Genomic DNA, 17462 nt, shown 5'->3' with positions numbered 1-17462 from the left:
GGGTTTGCTTATCTGTAAAATAGGGTACTCCATGAAGTTGAGAACAGGAAGAGGTTATATCCCACATGGGACTTTGTAGGCAACAGGACGTGATGTGGGGAATCTCCCCATCCCCAAAGTATAATGGGAAGCCATGCAAGGGCTTTTAGAAGGCGAATAATATCATTTGCTTTCTATTTTAGAAGGTTATTTTTTTGTGGCTGCATACAAAGGAATAGGGGGAGGCAAGTATGGAGCAGGCAGACCAGGTGGGAAGGAGTCCAGGTAAGGGAAGCTGACATACGACTGACAGCATTTGGCCAATAGCTGAATGGGTAAAAGTGGGAAAGAAATGCATCCAAAATAACCCTTAGGTTTTGGGCTTTAACTACTGGATGAGTTACGGTGACATTTACTGAGGTGACATTGACCTGGCTTGAGGATCATGGCACCAGGTAGGCTGGGTCTGGGCCCTCCAGGACATCTCAGGCTTAGACCCTACACCTAAGGTTTCACTCTTAAAGTCTAGTAAAGCCTCCAGCCATCTTTTGTAGACATGAGAAATGGTATTTAAATACTGCCCTTAATGGCACTGTCATTGTTTAAGGGTTCTATAGATGATAACTCTTCCAAAGGTCAGAACAGTCCTCTGAGGTAGGTACTACAATCATTACCATTTTACAGACAAGGAAAGAATGTAGCAATAAAATAGGGGAACACAAATTAAAAGCCAGCGAGTCTAGCTCCAAGTCTGTTCCCCATAACTGATAAGTTACCAATGTAGGTTTTGATACTATGTAAAGTATGGGGAGAAGTTTTGGCTTTTTTATTAGTGAACTTTAAATATAACATATATACAAGAAAGTATAAAAATCATAAGTGTGTAGCTGGGTGAGTTATCAAAGTGGACATGCCCGTGAACACCACTCCGGTCAAGCAGGGGAATAGTATTGGCCCCCAGAAGCCCATCTCATGCTCCTTCCCAATCACTACCCTCCTCCCCAAAGGAATCAGTCTCCTGACTTCTAACACTATAGCTAAATTATGCCTGTTTTTGAGTTAATATAAATGGAATTATAAGATTTGCCTTTTTAAGGACAAAAATATGTCATTTTGGAACACTATGGTTATCCACTGGGAATTGGAACACCTTAGTGGAAATTGCCTCCAAATGCCAAGGAGAAAGCCCTCTGTCCGTGCAGTGTACTGTAGGGCCAGGTTTGGGATAAACTCCCTGGAGTCTACCAGTGACAGGTGGTGCAGTCTGTCTGGAGAGAAAGGAAAATTATGTAAAAAGGAAATTCAAAGGAGACACCTCATGCATGTGTGAATAAAATTGGAGAAGAAAATGCAAAATGGAATTAATTATGTGGGAAAATGGGAGGTCAACTCACTGTTAAGGGCAAATCATAATGGGCAAATGCAAGGTAGGACATTTATGGAAAAATCATTTGTTGAGTTGGGATGTTTGGGGCGAGAGACCATTTGAAGTAGTCCCCATTTTATTCATTTTGTAAAACCACAAAGGTAAGCTCTTAAAAGCCAATAATCTGGACTAGAAACTATATCATATAGTATGGTTTATGTGATGCAGTAAAAAAAGATTAAGGGCTGGTACAAGCTTGCAACTGTCAGTTAATCACAAGTTGCATGAGTGATTAAAGGGACTTTATATCCAATGCCTGCAGTTTATAGAAGCCCAGACTAGTTACGGGGATGGAGGCACAGTTAACTGGCCCACACCCTGGAAGGGGCAAGCTAGGGCAAGAGCCTGGGTTTTGTGGATGTTCAGGTCTTCACACTGTATTGGACTGTTCTCTTCATGAGGTCAAGGTGTGTAAGAGAAGGTTGTGGTCTGAGGTCTTAAAATGCAGAGCTAGAATCATATTCAAGGGTAATTTTGCAAACTACTTATTCTCCCTTCATGAAAGACCAAGGGGTACTCATAGTGGAACATGTTTTCTGTGGGTTTGGGGGTGGGATGCACCAGGAACATAAATTATTCTTTCCTCTCCCTGGATGCTCTTCCCCCATTGCTTCGAAAGCTGGCTTCATCTCATCCTTCAGCCTCAGTTCCTAAGAGCTGTATCTAATTAGTTTCTATTTAGCACTCAAAGGATTTTCATCTCAGCACTTACTACTACAATAATTAATTAAATATTTAATTAAAATCTTATTTTTTAAAATTAAATTAAATTTTTAATTTTATATGGGAGTATAGTTGATTTACAATGTTGTGTTAGTTTCAGGTGTACAGCAAAGTGATTCAGTTATACATATAAAATTTTTTTTTACCTTTTGAGCTCCACCTACTTCTCCTATTTATTTATTTATTTAACTGGTTGCTTTGTTGATAAATCTCTTTGTCTACTTCTCCAACTGTAATATAAACTCCAGCTCATCAGGAGCTGGTCTGTCTAGTTCACAGCAGTAATCCCAGCACTGGCACAGTGCTTCATCCATAGTGGGTGCTAAATTAATATTCCCTGAATAAACGAAGGGCTGAGTGATAACAACATGTCCCTGAATGGCAGGTTCCCGTAGAGGCAATCGCTGGTGATATAAGTTATCCCATATCTTTGGGCTTTTGGAAGCCATGTTTTTGTGGGCAGGCTTGAGTATTCTTGGATGTTTAACTCTCTGCCCATGGCCCCTAAGCTTGGAAAATGAGAGAAGCTGCAGGATGTGAATCTTCTCGACTTGAAGTCTGTCTAGTACAAGAGGTGTTGGTTCTACCCATGTGCTTAACATCTTGGGTGGGCTCACACTGGGGAAATTAGGCGTGTTTTTAGTGGGATTTTGTTTCTATTTCCTGAATTATCCCAGTGGATCTGGGATACTTCTGGAGCTGCCACACTTACCTAAGTGTGTCCTGGAAATTCTGGGGATGTATGAAAATCTCTGGGACCCTTCAAGCTGGAGTCAGTCTGTGACTGGACCCTCTATGGCATATCAAGATATCATCAAGCCCAGGGAACACTGTGTTTCTCCCCACCTCCAGCCTAATGCGTGGAGAGTGGACACAGACTCATTTTAAGGTGGCTACACACATGACCATGATGACCGTGATTTCTGAGACTTGGGAGGCCACAGAATCATGTGACAAATGATACAAACAGCAATTAATCCCACGGGAGTCAGACCGCCTGGGTCAAACTCTATCTCACTTAGTGGCAGTGTGACTCTGGAAGAGTGACTTGTCCTATCCGAGTAATTGCCTACTAATATTGGTGCCTGAATTTTTACCTTGGGGGCTAAATTTCATGCCCATAAAAGTCCCTTTCTCCTCGAACTTCTGAGACCAAGAGGATTTCCCCTGACCAGACACCAGGGAAATTGTATACATGGATAGTCTCCTTACCTGGAAAATCCCATGTTCAGGTTCAGTATTGTTTATAACCAGTGGGGAAGCAATACTGCTTCCTAGTGGAAGATATCTGGCGTAAGATCCACTCTTAGGGGACATGCTTAAATCAAGATGACCCAGATCTCTAGCAGGGCAGAAGGTGCACAGGAAAGCAGGATTAGGCTGGCATAGGGCCAAAGGTATGGCTTTTCATTTTTTGTTATTTTCTTAGCTTAATCCACTGAGTTCTTTTTCCTCAAGTGAATATGACAATACATATTGCCAGAATAGTGCAAATGTAACTGAGACGATACGGTGGAGTATTTATTTTCTTATTAGGCAAATACTTTAAATTTAAGTAGCAAGTATCTGTCATGAATATATTTGAATGTGAAAAAGCAGTAACTAAAATACCTTTAAAGTAAGGATGATGCCACTCTTTTACATCTATTTTCATTATTTTACTTCCATCTAATATTTGTGCCTTTAAAAAACATTTGTTTCACAAGCTTTTCAATCAACTGTATAGTTAAGGAGGAAGTTCAAAATTAAAACCTTTAAAATCGGGCCTCCCTGGTGGCGCAAGTGGTTGAGAGTCCGCCTGCCGATGCAGGGGATACGGGTTCGTGCCCCGGTCTGGGAGGATCCCATATGCCGCGGAGCGGCTGGGCCCGTGAGCCATGGCCGCTGAGCCTGCGCGTCCGGAGCCTGCGCGTCCGGAGCCTGTGCTCCGCAACGGGGGAGGCCACAACAGTGAGAGGCCCGCATACCGCAAAAAAAAAAAAAAAAAAAAAACCTTTAAAATTGGGATCATGATTTATCTCTTGGCTTGTTTATCCAGTTAAAAGTCAAAGTTAACTGCAAATTGAATGATCCATATCATCAAATACCAGTTAATTGTCTCTTGGGTGACGTAGCATAAGGGGCATGAGATAGACACAGATGAATTTGTTCTTAGGCTGCCTAACGTTTTTGCATACTGCATTATACCTTATGTGGATTTTGCATATGTCCTTCAGCTAAGTCTAAACATAAGCTTGGTATTTGATTTATTCCTACATTGGACGGATTATTTATGTTAGACTACCTAGCGAGCTATGAATCAACTTTTAGTAGTTTGGATGCTGTTGGCTTCTGTTGTAAATCTTGATGAAGTGCTTCATAAGCCTGACATTCTCAGTTTTTTTTTAAAATTAATTTATTTTATTTTATTTTATTTTTGGCTGCATTGGGTCTTCGTTGCTGCATGTGGGATTTTCTCTCGTTGCAGTGAGCAGGGGTTACTCTTCGTTGTGGTGTGCAGGCTTCTCATTGCGGTGGCTTCTCTTGTTGGGAGCATGGGCTCTAGGTGCATGGGCTTCAGTAGTTGTGGCACACAGGCTCAGTAGTTGTGGCTCGTGGGCTCTAGAGTGCAGGCTCAGTAGTTGTGGCACGCGGGCCCAGTTGCTCCGCGGCATGTGGGATCTTCCCGGACCAGGGCTCGAACCTGTGTCTCCTGCTTTGGCAGGTGGATTCTTAACCACTGCACCACCAGGGAAGCCCCCCATTCTCAGGTTTTTAATCAAGATTTCTGCCCAACGTTTTTTTTTCCTGGAAAAACTATTTTTAAATTGAGGTATAATTTATACACAACTATATGCACACATCTTAAGTACTATAGTAGGCAGAATAATGGACTGCCAGAGATGTCCACATTGTCATCCCTGAAAACTGAATATGTTACCATACATGACAAAAGGGACCTTGCCGAGGTCCTTAAATTCAGGTCCTTGAGATGGAAAGATTACTCTGGATTATCCATGTGAGCACAGTGAAATCACACGAATTCTTAAAAGTGGGAGAGGGGGACAGAGTTGGAGGTCAGAGTCATGAGATGCAAGGAAGATTCCACCCACTTCCATTGCTGGACTTGAAGATGGAGTGAGGGAGGGGACCATGAACCTAGGGATAAGGGTGGCACCTAGAAGCAGGAATAGGCAAAAAACATGGTTAGCCCCAAAGCCTTAGGAAAGGAACACAACCCTGCCAATACTTTGATTTTGGCCTAGTGAGACCTTTGTTGGACTACCGGGCTATAAAACTGTAAGCGGCAAAGTTGTGTTGTGTTAAGCCACTGCGTTTGTGATAATTTGTTATGCCAACAATAGGAAACTAGTACCACAGCTAAATGAATTTTTATGTATGTATAAATCTGTGTAACCACTACCTAGAACAAGATATAGAACATTTTTACCATGCTACAAAGTTCCCTCAGGCCCTTTCCCAGTCAAAATCAGCCATCAGAGGTAGCCACTGTTCTTGACTTCCAACTTCATAGGTTAGATTTGCCTGTTTCTGAGCTTCTTATTAATGGAACCGCCATATGCTCTTTTATGTCTGGCTTCTTTCTTTTAACACAGTATTTGTGAGGTTCCACTATTAATATCATTTGTTTTTATTGTTATGTAGTATTCCATTGTATGGATATGTCACCATTTATTCTTTACTCTTTTTCTTTGTTTCAAGTTTTTATCTATTAATAATAATGCTCTCTGAACATTCTTGTGCAAGGCTTTTAATGGATATATGTACTTATTTCTCTTGGAGATATATTTGGAGCAGAACTGCTGGGCCTTAGATAGGTGTATATTGAACTCTAATAAAAACTGCCAACAGTTCTTCCAAGTGGTTGGCCTATTGCAGAATAATTTGGCAAAGATCTGAACCAGCTGTGTAACCTGTCTCAGGAGGGACATGAAAAACATTCTGTACTGGGCTGCCTTTTCTTGTGGTTATTGATGAAAAGGGTGTGTTTTGTGGCCCTGTGCTGCACAGGGCTTGTTACCAGGTTGCTTGGAGAAGAACAAAGAGCTGGGTGAGACCGTGGCTGGAACTCTGTGCTTTTGACTTTCACCTGCCATTTCAAATACTTAACTCTGTTCAGGGTGCTTGTCAGAATTCAAAGTTGATGTTATGAAACCTAATGTAGCACTAATAATGTGTTAATCACTATTTGGAGAAAGATTGGACTGCAGATGTTAAAAAGACCAAAGGAAGAGGAGAAAAAAAGATGGAAAACATTGGGGGTGGGAGACTACCACGCTGTTACACGACATAGAATAAAACGGTCTGGTGACGCCCAAGTTAGGAGATGCAGGGGTCCTAACAGAAATTATAAGCACCAGCTTCTGGAGACACTGAGGAGATGTGTACCTGATGATCATTATGCATTGACTTTCAAAAATCTTAAAGTTCACAAATGCTCTTTCCCGAGACTTCCATCATCCTCATCTTTTGTTTTAATTGGTGATGAGATGGCAAATACAGTCGATCCTCATTATTCACAGATTCTGTGTTTGTGAGTTCACCTCTCGCTACAGTTTATCTATGACCCCAGATCAATACTCAGTGCGCTTTCATGCACATTTGCGGATATGTGCAGAGCAACAAAAAAATTTGAGTCCGTGGAGATGCAAGCTACCAGCTGACATTGAACCAGCTGATGCCCTGCCTTCTGCTCTTGGGCTGTAAACAAGTGTCCTTTCTACAGTCTCTTAGGGCCATGATTTTCACATTTTTGTGCTTTTTGTTGGTGATTTTGATGTTTAAAATGGTCCCCAAGCAAGTAGTGCTGAAGTGCTATCTAGTGCTATTCAGTGCAAGAAAACTGCCATCGATGTGTCTTAAACCAAGTGTTAGATAAGCTTCCTTTGGCTATGAGTCATAGTGTTGTTGGCTGTGAGTTTGTTATTCAATCCCAATATATATTAAATAAGGTGTCAAACAGAAATACACATAAAACAAGCTTATGTATGAATTGTTTGCTGAAAATTTTGTGATCATAGGCTCGCAGGAAGCTAACCCTGTATTTCCCCTGGGGGCAACTGTTTAGTATTTGCTAATTCAGTATTCATGGTGACTTTATAGTGAATAATGAGAATCCACTGTGTAAAGAACATAGACCCTCAATTCCACGGATATGCCCTAGAAATTCCCAATGATGAAACATACCAAACAAACTTAGAAACAAGAGGAAACCTCGGGCTTCCCTGGTGGTGCAGTGGTTGAGAATCTGCCTGCCAAGGCAGGGGACACAGGTTCGAGCCCCGGTCTAGGAAGATCCCACATGCCGCAGAGCAGCTAGGCCCGTGAGCCACAACTACTGAGCCTGTGTGTCTGGAGCCTGTGCTCTGCAACAAGAGAGGACGCGATAGTGAGAGGCCTGCACACCGTGATGAAGAGTGACCCCCACTTGCTGCAACTAGAGAAAGCCCTCACACAGAAAAGAAGACCCAACACAGCCAAGAATAATAAATAAATAAATTAATTAAAAAAATAGAATTTTCTCTTCAACCTGTCGTCACACTGTGAATTTTGGTTAAGATCTATCCCACTCCTTGTTGGACTGAATTCCAATTTTTGGCTGAACACAGCCAAAAATAAATAAATAAATAAAGAAAGAAAGAAAGAAAGAAAGAAAGAAAGAAAGAGGAAACCTGGAGTTTTCATTGACCTACTGAAGGGATTTCTTTAAGTTTGTAGCTAAATCCCATACAAGCTCATTCTGATATCTTTTAGGTTCTGGGCATATGGCTTCATATGTGCTCGTATCTGTTTTCCTACTTACAATAAGCTTGTGGCAATGGCCATAGGTTATAGAATGTCAGTGGTGTCAAGACCCTCAAATCTATCAATATAACTCCCTGTTTTACAGACGAGGAACTTGAGGCCCAGTTAGGTGAAGAGATTGCTAAGATCTGGAATTCCATTTACTTAGCTGCTTTCTATTTAATAAATATGAATCAAGCGGAGGAGAGATGATCATAATAGCGATATATGAAATTCATCTTAAAAAAATCAGTATAGTAAGAATAAATTCTGTATTATCAGCATCACGTAGACTGGGGTGATAAAGTGTTTCTCAGATAATTTAGCACTCTATCTTTGCAAGTCCTTGTTTTAAATGATTGATAGCATCATACTACAGAGAAATCTTTTGACTAGAAGATTGCCAGATCACTTTGTCTCACTGTGAAGGAATGCTCTGAATTTTTGAGGCATTATTTGATACAGCTTAGCTAAAGTAACATTTGGGGGAAGCCCAGTTTACCGATTTCATGAACATGGAAATGAATTCTTTTTTCACCTGTTCAGAGTGAAGCAGGCTGGTGTGAGCATCTAAAAAGTTGTTTCTATTCCTGAAACTAACACAGCATTGTGAATCAACTATACCTCAACTTAAAGAAAGAAAAGGTTGTTCCTGATCTTCAGAAGACAGACATTTGATCTGAGCAAAACTTTAGATTGTACAGTGTGAAGTAATTTTCATATCTCAGTTATTCAGATGTTTATAAATAGCCAATATTTTAATTTTTATTGTACGTGTATATATGCATATATGATAAAATTATATACGATTTTTTTAATACTGAGAGAAGTATGATGTCACAGTCTGGAGAGAAGCAACCATGCCAGAAATGTGAAGTTCTGGAATGTTTGGACTCTGACATTATTCATGCATGAAGGTGAAGTTACCAGCTCACCCTGGCAGTGTGACATAAACTCTGAGTTATTTTTCTGTGTAGTCAATAACAATTCCCTTGATCGTAAAACTTCCCAATAAAAAATTGGGGAAATAAAAGGGTGAAGAAGAAAATAATTTACTCATAATTCTACCCCTCAGAGATGAGCACTTTGGGGTTTGGACATGTTTTACCCTCTGTGCGTATGTACTCACACATTCGTTGTGCTTTTTGTAACAAGGTGATATTATATGCTTTATTTTTGTACCATTTAAACTTAATATATCATGTGCATATTCCCATGTCATAAAATATTCTCCCAAAACTTTAAACTCCATCGTGACCCAAATTTACTAAAGCAATACCCAATTTTTGGAAATGGAAGCTATTTTTTGCTCTTATAAAATAACATTGCAATGAATATCTTTGAATATTTTTTGTAAAGCTCTGATTGCTTCCTTGTGATAAATTCCCAGACCTGTAATTAGTGGGTTAAAGAGTATGGGGAGTTTTTCTAGTACTGGCATAGAATTCTCTGGACCCCTTCTAGTGGTAGGGCCTTTTGATGCGGGATGGCTAGAGGGGAAGGAGGCTGCCTTCCTTGTGGTGGTAGCTACCCAATACTCTCCAAATCTACCCCTGGGGTAGAGCCTAACACCCTGTTCTGAGAGACTAGCTTTTCCTTCTAATCGTTTTCATGGAGCAGGGTACTTGTGGTTAAAAATCTTGCTTTTTAAGTTGAATCTGAAAATCATGAGTTTTTATGACTAAAGCAGCTATGTTAATGAAAAAAATGATAACACTGTATACAAAAACTGTTTGAATATTTGAAAGGAGAAAACACATTTTGAGGCTGTTGCCCTTTTGACATTTTCTCGAAGCCAGAAAATCCAAGCCCACAGAGGAGCTGACAGTTTCCTTTTGGGATAATCTTAACAGCACTTACAAGGAGACCAGGCACACTGGCCTTAGAAGATCTTTATGAGCCCTAACTCCTTTCATCTTTAACCCAGAATATAAATAAATATTATGTAGAGAAGAGATCTGGATTTTCTTTCTTTGTGTGTGTATGTTCCAAATAAAACGCTCACACATTTCTGACAATGGTCTTGGGCTTAAAAACACACAAATTGCCAAAAGAATAACATTGACTAACATTTGTGGGAATTTGGCTTTAATCTGGGTTGCTCTCTAGGTTCTTTATATATCGATTTTATTCATCAAGACATTCTCCCCCCTCCCTCAGTGTTTATTTGACAGATGAGAAGACTGATCCTCAGAGAAAAGACTTTCCTCAAATCTGAGATTATGTGAAGAGCTATATCTGTCCAGTTCCAAGTCTATATTCACTATAGTATGCTACCTTCTCAGGGTTCTGATATGGCTTCCTGTTCCAAACCAAGTGATTTCTCTGCTTCCCTGCCACCGTTTCAATTCTTAATTCATTCATTTATTTAGTGCATAACTGAGCAAATGCCCTAAGTTAAGATGCTAGGAATAGAAAAATGACCAGAAAGCCCTTATCTTTGAGAGGAAGACCTGGAAATGAGCAATGTCCCAATTGGGATGGGTATTAGAAAGGGTTGTGAAATGTTATAGAGTATCTGAACTTGACCTTGGGGCCAATGGCCTTGCAGCCTACTCCTGTTGATTTTTAGTCATTTTTCTAACATTCTCTTATAGTCCAGTTCACTCTCACACCTGTACACACTCTTGTATATCCTCAAACACGCCCTCATACAACTCACTCAGATTTGAATGTTCTCGAAAAGGTGAGTTGCAATTTAAATATAGCCAAATGGTTTTTGTTTATGCTAGAAGCAAAACTATACCTGTTGTCTTATTATAAATATTGTCAGTCAGTAAGTAACTTGAAGGACTCACAGATTGTAAAATATCCTTAGATTACATAATGTGAACTCGCCAATCAGGAACATTCTACCGAACATCAGATATGTGAAAACACTGTTCTAGTTGGGGTAGAAGCTTCAAAGTGATAATAATGATGTAAGAATGATTTCTGCCACCAGGCAGTACACAAGTTCCAAACAGACAGCATGTGCTGAGGGAGACTGGAGGAGATGGAGACAGCTTCCAGAAACGGTGATCAAGGGGCAGGTGTGGGTATGCTGCTTGTTCCTCCCTCTCCTGTGACTGTGGATAAGTGAGTATGGGCATCATGGACTGAGCAGGGTATGATTGCCAGGGCCACAGACCAATCAGGATTGAGCAGCTGAGTCACACCATCAGGTAAGCCACCAAGATTGGCACAGGTAATATCTGAGAGCAAGGGATTTAGAATGGAGAATGGAGGAAGGAGAGGGTGACTGGGACTGCAGTTCATTTCACTAAGCTCCCTCTTCTGTCTCCCCCAGCAAGAGAGGCTCACATGGAGGAGCTGCTCCCTGAACCTGAGTCTCCAGAGAACCGCATCCCTGCGGCATGAGCAGTGGACCGCGGCAGACAGGGAGCCAGGGAGCCAGGGAGATGCACGACTGGGCGCTTTGCATCCCTGCACCTCTGGACTCTGTAAGGTTAGAGGAACTGATTTCCAAAGTGGGTGCTCTCTTTCCAGGAGACTTAGCGAGGGTTCCACTGGGCTACAAGCCATTGCTCTTGCCTGGCAGGTGGAGCTCCTTGTGTCCAGGGATCAGCAGCTGAGAAGAGCCCCCATCTTAGCAGGGTAACTGACTTTGATCTGCAGGGGCAGCAGGACTGCTGTTACAAACTGGGGACACAGAGGAACACCTGTGGGACTCAGGTCATCACTTGGGTACCGCCAGGTACTCCCTTGTTTTCAGCATCCTCTCAGGAATATATTTTCTAAAAGCTTTTCCCATGATTCTGTGACCAGATAGGGTTGAAAATTTCTCAGTGAATCTCTTTTCTCATTCTATTTACTTTCTAAGATAACTCTCATTGTATATATAGGAGACAGATAATAAGTGTGGTCATTCATAAACAGGAGAGATTGAAGATACACCTTAGACAATAAAATCTCCAATCTTTTATTTAACCTGGAGAAAAACAGAGAACACATAAAAAACATGGTAAGTAAAAGTACAGGGAAGGTCATGTAATCTTTCATCTTATACCCTCAGGCTTGTATTTTTTCCATTTTTCTTCTCATACTTACTTTTAACAAAATAGCTATTGTTTTCTTTGTTATGATAAACTTGCCTCAACATTTTTCTTTTGAAAATTATTTATGTTCCAAATTTTTAGGCATAAACTGTCTTCTAGGATTACAAAAATGTAGCCCTATTAAAAATTTTTTCTCTTGAGAGACTTCTGTATATTATGTGAATGGTCATTCTCACGAAGGTTTGATATTTTGTTTTCCTCTGTTAAAGAAGGCTAGAATCATCCATATGTTCCTCTCTTCTTCCTTTCACTGTACCCACACATTGGGTCTTTGGCTTGTGGAATAAGATCTGCCTAGAGAGGAGAAATTCAAGTAGAACCCTCAATACCTCTCAATCCCTGGACAAGATAGAACATAAAAAACGATATCACATCAAAGAGGCATGGAGAGATTAGTGCCACCTTTAAAAATATAAGGGATGAAGGGTTGGTGATCTCCATCATATTTCCATTTAATCCACTAATATAGGCCCCAAAGAAAGTTGATGGATTCTGGAGGATGGCTGTAGACAACAGCAAGCAAGATAAGGTATCTATGATAGAACAGATTGAAATTGAGCAGGACCCTGTGGGGCCCTCCCAGGGAACAGACTTCCTGCATCCCCTGCCTCTTGTTTGTAGAAAAGCTTTAGCCTCCTAGACCTTTCCTGAGTTCCAAAGCAAATTTAATCAGATAAGTGAGAAAATGCAGAAACAAAAGAAAACAGTCAAGTAAGACAAAATAGTAATAGTTTAGCCATAAAACAAAGTCAAGGACCTTTAATTCCTCCTCAAGGGCTATAGATAATATCCTGAGCCATATCCTTGAGTTGTTCTGCAGATGCTAAAACCCCACCAGGTGGAAAAAAATTAACTGCATGATGACCACAAGGGTGTAGACTCCAGACCAGTTGGAGCCAGAACATTTATAACTGAAGTTCTTGAAATACCACCTGGTTACCTCACCCCCAACCAATCAGGATGTACACGAGCTGATCATGCACCCTGCAACCATCTGCCTCACGTTGCCTTAGAAGATGTGGTACATATATACAATGAAATATTACTTAGCCACATAAAAGAACAAAATAATGCATTTGCAGCAACATGGATGGACCTAGAGATTGTCATACTGAGTGAAGTAAGTCAGACAGAGAAAGACAAACATCATATGATATCGCTTATATGTGGAATCTAAAAAAACATGGTACAAATGAACTTATTTACAAAACAGAAATAGAGTCACAGATGTAGAAAACAAATTTATGATTAACGGGGGGAAAATGGGGAGAGAGATAAATTGGGAGATTGGGATTGACATGTAAAATAGATAACCAACAAGGACCTACTCTATAGCACAGGGAACTCTACTCAGTACTCTGTAATGACCTATATGGGAAAAGAATCTAAAAAAGGGTGTATATATGCATATGTATAACTGATTCACTTTGCTGTACACCTGAAACTAACACAACACTGTAAATCAACTATACCCCAATAAAAAAATTGTTAAGTAAATGTATAAAAACTCTTCCTTGAAAGCCATTGGGGAATTTGGGCCTTTTGAGCATGAGCTGCTCATTCTTCTTGCTTGGCCTTGCAATAAACTTTGTACTTTCCTTCATCACAACCCAGTGTCAGTAGATTGACTTTGATGCATGTTGGGTGAGCAGATCCAAGTTTGCTTTGGTAACAAGATTAATAAGACCTCAGCATTGGCAAACACATTGTTTTAAAGCCCAGTTGGAAAAGATCAGAAACAATTTTCATCCACATGGAAGAGACAAGAACACATCGTTATAGTTTAGTCCCAAGGCAATGTCAACCTTCTTGCTCTCTGTCATAATATAGTCAGAAGAAATATTCCCTACTTTGAGGTCTGTGGTTGGCTGAATAATGTCCCTCTTCCCCCAGATATCCATGTCCTAATCCTCGAACCTGTGAATATATTACATTACGTGGCAAAAGGGACTTTGTAGGTGTGATTAAGTTAAAGATTTGAGATGGGAAGATTAGACCGGATTATCTGAAGAGGTCCTATGAAATCACCAGGGTCTTGGAAGGAAGGAGGCAGGAAAGTCAGAGTCAGAGAAGGCAGTGTAATGATGGGAGGAGAGAAAGAGAGGAGGGAAAGATTGGCAGATGCTGCTCCACTCACCATCAAGAGAGTTAAGGACCATGAGTTAAGGAATGCAGCAGAAGCTGGAAAAGTCAAGGGAATGGATTCTTTCCTAGAGCCTCCAGAAACAACATAGTTCTGCTGGCTCTTGATTTTTGGCCATATGACCTCCAGAACTGTAGGATAATGAATATGTGTAGTTTTAAGTTTATGGTAATTTGCTATGGCATCAATAGGAAACAACGATTTCCCAGAGAACATCAGAGTGATGGTAGGAGGTAAGGTGGTTTCAAGAACTGGTGAATTCAACAGCTTAATGACATACTCATGGTCCTAAATTATTTATAAATTTTCTCTTTGACACCCTCAGTGTGCTTTTTGCTTTTGTTTTCAGGCCAGTCTTTTTTTTACAGTGAAAAGATTGCTGCTTTGGTTCCAAGCATCACATCTCACACCTCACTATTCAGTCAGGAAAGGAGAATGATCTTTGTTTTTATTTTTCAGGTATAAAGCACACTTTCTCATAATAGCAGAATACTTTTTGACCTGTATATGCACCACTTTTTGTACTCACTTTCAAGTCAAGACCGCTAAAGGAAACATTGCAAAGAGTTGTGTAGAGGTCAAGATTTAATGCTGAATAGGTAAGTGACATTTGATTTTCTGGATGTTCTTGCCATGTTTGATAAGGATGAGAACTGGCATTCAGAGCAGTCTGCCTTAAATGGAGAGTTTGTTGAGAAGATGTGCATTTACTGAATACACAGTTAATAAAGCATTTTGCATATAGCATCATAGGATTCCAACCAAAAGTTAATTCAGGCCAAATACTTATGAGTGAGTAACTGTGGAATTGTGCATTACCTTAAAGGCTTGTAGTCTTCTTTTGAAAGCTCTGAATGCAGACTTCCTTCTAAAATGATGGAAATGGACTTGTTTGCTTGTAACAATACCCTCTTGAAGTCATTTTTGCTCCCCAAATAGATTTCATTGACCTGTTCCATTTATTAACTTATTCAGTTAATTATACCCAGTTTGTTTGGAGGCTGAGCAGGAGAATGATATCAGGTTCATCAGCATAATGTAGTCTGTGTAGAGACTGGCTTGGAAGTCTTCACGAGGGTAGTTACCACTTCACCAAGGTTTCCACGGGAGCTCAGAGGCTCTGGAATTGACAGTCCCTATGGGAATGCGGTCCTTTGTGATGGGAAGGCAGCTGATGAGAAATGGCTCCGAGTTCGTTGAAACCTTCTGAAGTTACTCTAGTCTTCAAACAAGAAATGAACTCTTGAAGTGTATTTTCAAGAAGTAGATTTAAAACATAATATTTCTTATGGGAAAGAGCTTTGGGGCCATGTCCAGTCTTATTTACTGCATAAATCCTCTGCAGCCACCAAACTCAGTGACAGGAGGGCTGAGGTCATCAGGGCAGAAGTGTGGTGCCATGGAAAGGCTACTGGACCACAAATCAGGAGACAAGGTTTCTCAGCGTGGCCTGCCACTAACTCCCTGGGCAGGGCTGGGAGGGGGCAAACCTCTGCTTACCTTTTCCTTGAAGGCAAAGACTATGTCCTGTACATACTACTCCTGCCACCACTACCACTACTACTATTATTTCTTGAGTGCTTACTGGGTGTTAGGTATTGGAGTAGGTGCTTTACATATTTTAGCTCATTAAATCTTCACGTGCCAGAGAATGTCAGTGTATCTCCATTTTACAGATGAGGGAACTGAGGCTTTAAGAGGCTCAGTGATATTGCTTAAGATCACATGGGTGTGAGGGAGTGAGAGCCCAAGGCTGTCCTTGTCTGTGCTGTCAAGGCACATCCTTCTTCAGGATCTGTGACAATCAGGGCTGGTCTTTGCAGCCCCTCGACTTTACAACAGTGATTCTCAGCATTGCTAGCACATTGGAATCATGGGGGGAGCTCTAAGGAATACTGATGGCAAGGTCCATCCCCAGGGCTGCTGACATAACTCATCTAGGGTGGAGCCTGGGAAGTGGGATTTTTAATGCTCTCTGGTTTATCTGATGCTGCAGTCAGGATTGAGAACTGCCACTATACACTTAGTTTCAGGGACTAGGGAGAGAAGGCCAGGAGGGCTGAAGCACTTTCCGATTTTGGAGTTCCAGTTTTCTGAGAGCTGGATTTCTTGGAATGGCTTCTTGAGGAGATCGTTTAAATGCTAGATTTCTGGGACTGGGAATGAGCTTCAGTGCAGCTCTACAAATGTAGGGCACTTGAAGAGAGGAAAAAGTAAATATTTGGGAGGAACAGTTGAATGAGTTGGTTTAGAAAAGATTTGAGGCCAAAGGGAGTTTCTGTTTTAAGAGAGGAAGCATCTGTGTGTGATGATGTGATGTAAGTTTTCCACAGTCAGTCTGGATAGAACTAGAACCAAAGCCAATGCCTGGGATGAAAAAGACCACATCTTTGACGGGCAATATAAAATCAGCCACATATTTGATGAAATAATACAGTTAGGAAGGAAGTAATTGGCTCACTTCTTGGATGCCCATTTAACTGTTACACCTGACCAGAGGCCATTTAACAAGTTATTTTTTCTAGTGCACTGAATGGTGTAGCAATTGGGCCAAAGGGTTATTTGCTTCTGAGCTATCCATTCAGTTACCTGCTCTTCAATGCTGAAAGATTTTCTTATATTAAACAATGGGGTTTGTTGGACAAAATGTTATTTCAAAGACCAAGAACCTTCTAGGTGTTTCATAGAGTGAATTTTTTCCTACGTAGATAGCTTTGCTTGTTCCCCTTATCTTTCCAACAGAAATGAGTTTCTGGTCTGAGGTAACTGTGTGAATTAAAAATCCTCAAGACTAAGGAGGAAAGAAAGGAGGAAGGGTGTGTATTTGGGAATTAATGGAAGGAATTAGGGACAATTTTCATGAATGAGTAAAATTAAGACTGATAACTGTGTTCCCTAAAGAAGAGGGGTGCTGTATCTTTTGGAACACTCTTAACGAAAATGTATATGGTCTTCATAAAATGGTATTGAGCAGATGGCAGAATGAATTTGTTATCATTATTAAGAATAGACTTTTAATTGGTCCTCACATTCAGACATCTCAAGCGTAAGAATTTTGAGTTGACCTGCAGGAGGAGAAATTCTAATTAAAGGAAATGGTAAAATGAGGAGATATTTCCTGAATGTAAGCCTGAATGCCACAGAGAATTATCTTTTAGCAAGACCTGGACAGGAACAAGTTTAATCTCTTTCTGAGTTCATGGAGAATTGTGTTTCAAGATCGACTTTCAAAGTAGTTTTAATAATGTCAAAGTACTAAGTACGTATGAGACTGGATAAATTCAGTCTTCCTTTTCTCACATTTCAGAAAACTAATTGTGAGTAGATTATTGTAATCATGAGATATTTT

This window comes from Mesoplodon densirostris, chromosome 8 (genome assembly GCF_025265405.1).
Source record: "Mesoplodon densirostris isolate mMesDen1 chromosome 8, mMesDen1 primary haplotype, whole genome shotgun sequence".
Lineage (NCBI taxonomy): Eukaryota > Metazoa > Chordata > Mammalia > Artiodactyla > Ziphiidae > Mesoplodon > Mesoplodon densirostris.
Note: the sequence above shows the minus strand (reverse complement) of the source record.